This window comes from Bombus impatiens, unplaced genomic scaffold, assembly GCF_000188095.3.
Source record: "Bombus impatiens unplaced genomic scaffold, BIMP_2.2 scf_0548, whole genome shotgun sequence".
In the NCBI taxonomy this organism is placed as follows: Eukaryota; Metazoa; Arthropoda; class Insecta; order Hymenoptera; family Apidae; genus Bombus; species Bombus impatiens.
This window is the reverse complement of record NT_176967.1, coordinates 677,176-682,966: the sequence shown is the minus strand read 5'-3', so window position 1 is coordinate 682,966 and position 5,791 is coordinate 677,176. Positions and strand designations below refer to the sequence as shown.

Here is a 5,791-nt window from a genome sequence, read left to right as displayed (position 1 = left end):
GGGGGTGGCTCTCGTCGCCGAGGTTCGAGCCTCTCAGTCGTGCCGAGAACCCGCTTCGTTGCGGGATCACCTCCTCTCTCGGTGAGCTTACCTTTGGCATTCGTGTTCGCCAACACTTTCGTCGCGACAACAACCGCTCTGACCGGCCGATCGCGTGGCCCTCGACAGCTCGCTGGACTCGTGAATCTCTGGAAACCTCGTGTTCCGTTGTTGCATCGTTCGATTACGATCGCCGATAAACACGGTTTCGATTTCGTTCCGCGAGACCCATCGCGCGACGAGATGTTGGAAATCCCGGGGACAGGTTCGACTGGCGTAATTTGACGCGGCTTTCGACCGAACCATATCTGCCGTTCGTTCGTACCAGCGAACCAGAGACTGTGCAGCGGCGTGGAAAGCGCGCCTGTTACCAAAACAGAGCGTAGTGGCCTGGAGTTCGTTAGGTGGGAACTCGACTGTGGCGATTTCGCGGATCCACGCCTCTCTGTTCCGGGTTAACGAAGACAGCCTGGCAAAGCGATAGATAAAGCTAGCGGGGATCTTGCGCGACCTTTTTCCGACGGACGAGGAGCGAGCGTGGAAGAGAAAAAGTGACCGATCGATCCCAGTAATAAGGGAACTTTGCGTTGGGAGCGGTAGCGGCCCGGAGGGACGGTGGTGAATCCGTGGAAAAAGGATCTCGCCACCCTAAGGAGAAGAAAGTGGACGACCCTTCGTGGAGCTCGCGCTCCTTCCCCGTCTGCGAAACTCTTTTGAGGAGAAAGAACGATCCTCTCGGGAAACCGCTGAAGCGCATCGGAGAACCGTAAGAGACCGTTGTCGAAGAGACCGGGAGCGTCGAAGAGCAAACGAGTAGCTTTGCCTTTCTTCTTTCCCTTTTACCTTTAAGGGATCAAATCGCCTGATCGTCCGTCGTCGTCGCCGATCTCTCACGATTTTCGTCCTCGCTCGCAGCCGATCGTGGGGCCCGTCGAACGGTGAATTCGATCGATCCAGTTCGGATCGTTGAGATTTCGACGTACAACTCGCACGACATTCGAGGCACGCCGTACGTAGCGCGCAGTGGGTAATTAAAGATACGATTAATGGCCCGACAATTAAATATAATTAACTCGAGCGACAGGATACGCGGTGTTCGGCTGCCAATTAGCGCATTAGCGCCTTATCGAACATCGACCGATCGTCTGGCCACGTTGCATCCTCTCGACGCAATAAAATCGCCGTAGTCGACGGACCAGCCTAGAGTTAGACGAACGGGCAAGAAGAAAGGGAAGGGATTGGCGAGAGGTAGCGAGATCTGCTTTCGATCAGCGGATCCAGTGGAACGACGATCGAGCTACCGAGTAACGAGGATCGATTAACGGGTCTGACCGCTGCACGCGTTTTTCTCGACCGTTGTCCCATGTAAAAGCAACGACGATTCGTACGACCCTTCGACGATCAACCTGGAGATCGTCGAGCTAAGATAGAAATCCTGGAGAATGGAACGCGTCTGATCCGCTGTGCAAAGTCGGCGAAGGTTTTCTGTTCCGAATCGAGGAAGAAAGAAACGCGATGAGAATAGCGGAACGAGTTAGGGGAAGACCTTGAATCTTGGAGAAGTTCAAAGTAAAGGAACGAAGAGACACTTTCGGAAAACGAACCGGATTACGTGGTCGAGAATAGAGGAAAGGGAACCCGCTGTCCGTCGCTGGTTTTCCGTGGAAACGTCGGCAACCCTGAACTTGACGGTTGCACGCACGTTGTTCACCGAACGATACGTCGCGAGATCCCATAGAGAACGAACGAAAGTCAGCCAAGGGGAAAAGTGGACACGCCAACTGTCACAGCGAAGAATGCTGGCAGCGCAATCGTGACAAACGGGGCTTCCGTCCAGGATCGAAAGGTAAGTCGCTGCGACGTACGTACTTTATTAGCGGACAAGATTGGCTGTAGGCGCGCACCATAGCCATGCCTAGAGAAGAATCGGAAAAGGAAGGGGGAATGGGACGGGGAACAGACTCTCACGGGAAATGCCGGCGAAGCCCGAAGCAAAAATTTCTTTATGCGCTAGCTGGCTGACTTGGCGACCTTTCGCTCGTCTCCGAGGAATTTCTCGGTCTATTACTTTCTAACCCTCGACGACCGTCAGACTTTCCAGAGTATCGCCCCCGTAATAGCTCTGCGTTATTCTTTCCTTTAACCCGAGCCGTATCTCGCATTTCATCCTGCAATTTAACCATTCTCGCGTGTTCTTTGAAGTTGAACGAACCCCGTTGATTGCTCTTCGGAATTGCACGGGAGGTTAGTCTTTTCCCTTCTCCTATTTTTTCTTCTTCTTTTCTATTTTATTTTTTTATTTCGAAATTAACAAGCCACAAGGAGAGCCGTGGTCATTCGACGATCGAATATACACGCAGGACGTGATGCGAAACGGCGATGCACCGCGTATAACGTTTATAGGCAAGTAACCACCTAAGCGCTAACCGTGTCTAACGCAGCTTAACTTGGATGATCAAACGAAAACTTCCCGCGCAGCGAAGTTGCCGGTAATTAATAATTTCGAGAACATCAAACCAGGGAGTACTTTCGTATTTACAATATATCTCCGACTAATTCGTATTCCGCGGGGACCGGGACTCTCTCTCGGTTATGGGTACTTTCCAGGAAATACGTTTGCGTTTCGCTCTTCAAACAGGTTTGATTTTCCCCGCTCCTCGTCTTGCGCTTCGTCTTCCCACGCGACCAACTTATTCCCAAGAGAATTATTCTTAGCAAATTATTCCGTTTACTCGTATCGTTAAGCTCGATGATCGCGAGAGGCTGATGCCTCTCGAATCAAGTTTAACTCTCCTGACCGATCTCCTGCGGCAACGACGATTAATTATTTCGTCACCGATGTCGCTCTAAAGAGGTTATCGAATCTCCCTCGAGTACTTAGTAACTTTACGCTGGTGGCGCGAAGAGGGTGGCTTTAGCCGGTCGTAAAGCCGTAGAGAGGCTCAGATTTTGCGAGTCGGTCTGGCAATTCCGGTGCACCTGCGTCCGTCGTGCGCCGCCGGGGGGCCAGACAGGGAAAAGACCAGATACCAGGCGCGCAAGAGAGAAACAGAGAGCGAGAGGCAGAGAGGCAAAGACCACGAGGAAACGGTTCGAGCGCATTATTAAGGACCTCGTGTCTTCGCTCATTACGCCATCCGAGAAAACCGCGCCGTACGTTCTGGCTTATCTCCATTAGGCGGACCCGAATTACGTAGATATCGTATGGTTTAAGTGCGTGCGGACGAGCACCGACATAAATACTTGTCCGTCCCCGATGAGACCGGGTTCGCGGCACCCAGACCGTACGCGGAAACTTTGTAGAACTGTAGCGTGATAAGGGGCGACGATTAAAGACATCTTTAAACGTATTTCGATCGGGCAACTTTAACGAGAACGGCGCTCTGATTGCCGCCGGGGGAAACGTCGTGGAATTCGTTAAGGTATCTCGTAACGATCGTGTTCGAAAGATTCGGTATCCTCGTGATATTACGGTTCAGCGACGCGACACTGAGCAACGCGACGAAATCAAATGGAAATACAGCTCGACGAAAAGGAAGGAAGAAAGAGACGCGTGGCGAACGACAAGGGAACGCGTAGCTTTGCCAAAGAACTCGGTACTCGTTAGAGCGCTCGATAATTGTTTATCCGTGCGGCTGTCAGCGTGATAGCGTGGCCGGCAACTGCGAAATAATTAATTAGAAGTCACCTAAAGCGCGTGCCGCGTTCCACGGCAGCCCGTTCGATTTGGATAATGCGTTTCCCGTGGCGTGATTCCGCCGCTGCTTTCCGCAAACCGTGCAATTTTTCGAGACATTCGACCGGCAGAAATTAATTTCGCGATAGACACGACAGACACAAAGCGGTGTGCAGCTTGCGCCAGACTAATTAGCAGACAAACGATAATCGAACGCGATTTCACTCGCGTTTTGCGTATCGTCTTTATTTGCGGCACGTAATGCTACTATAAATTATTTGAATCCGGCGCTCGGTTTTACACTTTCCAACGTAAACGCTTACGTACGCATTGGCGTTAATTAACCGACGCGTCCTATTTTCGTCGGATCTTTCTCGGAATCGATTCACACTTTCGAACGTATTTGCGTAACGCGCTCGTTAGTATTCGAATTTTCCCGGGCGGGTAAATAGGAGACAGCGACACCCACGCGAGTCCTTCGCACACGAGGGGAACGATCGCTTAAAATTCCGTGGCCGTGTAAAGAAACATGTAAATAGGCTCGTCGCGTGTGACTTACTAATTCTCGGCTCACGGTTCCATCAAAACTCCACTCTGTTGCGATATCGAACACGATCTGCCGACACTGCGCGTATTTTCCCTTCCGGCTCACCTATTCGCTCTGGTCCCGTCGACGCTAAATTCATCAAATTTTTCATCGTCGGCTCGCCACGGATTGCAGGGAAAATCTGAGAAATAAACGGTTTCCACTTAAGCGCGGCTATCCAAGTGTCCGCTGGTTGTTACTCGGCTCGCTCGGCCGTTGATCCGCCCCGAGGTCGCGGCAAGGTGTAAAGACGCTCTTAATCAAAAGCTTCCCACCTCTGATATTAGTCAACGTCATCCGAGCTTCCTACCGTTGCCGTCGTAATTTCATACTGCCTCCGTGGACTCTCCGCGAGTTCAAACGCTAAGTTACCGCATAAATCATTGCTTTATCGCGCATCCTTCTCGTCAACGGTTTTTTAACGCGCCGTCGAAAGAAACGAATTAATTAGATATCCGCGTAACGGCGAATATAATGGGACACGCGGTGCTTCTGATCGTACTTCCATCCGCGCCGTTAAAGAAAATTCGCTTACGGAGGGAAAACGAGTCTCTTCGGGCTTCACGCAGAGATTTCACGGTAGCTCGCGTCCCCGAGACACGATAACGATCGCTGTTCGAACGACACGCTATCGGGCTTCGATTTCAACCGGCAGAATAACCGAGCTCGCGGGAAACGCTCCTGGCGGAACGCCATGGCGAGCAAAATGAATATTGGCGGAATCGTGTATATGGCAATATCCACTAACGATATCCACTTGTAAGAGGTGGAAGTTAGGTCGCGCGAACGAATTACGTTGAAAATTCCAGCTACCGCGTATCTGGCGAAGCGGCAGCAAATTCCTTGACAGAGAAAATTCCCGAAAAAGAGGATCGGCACGAGCGGGCATTCGTTCGAAAAGAAGGAGAAAGAAAAGTAGAAAAACGAACAGGAAAGAAGTAATTTGGGCTGTTGATTTTCGATTTCGGACAGCGTGCAATTAAATATCCCGCGATGGAAAGCAGCGTGGCGTCTGCCATTAGCGGAGAACCAGTCGCGGAATATATCCGCTGGAACGAGCGGCGAGCCAACGTACGAAAGGGAAGCCCGACGGAAAAATGGGAGGGAACGATGGCCCGGAAGCGACCCAGTTCTTGCTGCGTGGCGCGTCAGATAAATTGGATCCGAGCAGTTTTATCGTAAAACGCTCCTTCCCTGTTCTATCGACGGTGCCGCGATGGCCCGGTCATCACCGAGAAAACTTTAACTTCGGATCTCGAGGCTGGCTCGTCTGGTCGCGACAGCCTAGCAGCGATCTCCTTTGCCTCTCCGCTCCCTTCACCCTTCCTCTTTACGAGTCAACTTTCCTCGCCTTTATTCTTCCTTTCCGCCATCGTTTTCCTCGCTCTTGGCGATTCGCCGACCACGTTCCTTCCATCTTTCTTTCTTCCATACACTCGGACGCGTTCCTTCGCAGACTCTTTTCCGTCGCTCGACTCGCGCGATCATTT

At 51.6% G+C, this 5,791-nt stretch overlaps 1 protein-coding gene across 3 annotated transcripts in view; it reads left to right on the top strand.

Annotated features, from left to right (window-relative positions):
• Positions 1 to 22: 22 nt before the first annotated feature.
• Positions 23 to 5,791, top strand: part of LOC100743152 — a 240,125-nt gene continuing 234,356 nt past the window's right edge. For all 3 annotated transcript variants that reach the window (XM_024369253.2, XM_024369251.2, XM_033321977.1), the window contains exon 1: positions 23 to 1,885. The gene's annotated coding sequence lies outside the window, so the exon portion shown is untranslated. The remainder of the gene's footprint in view (positions 1,886 to 5,791) is intronic.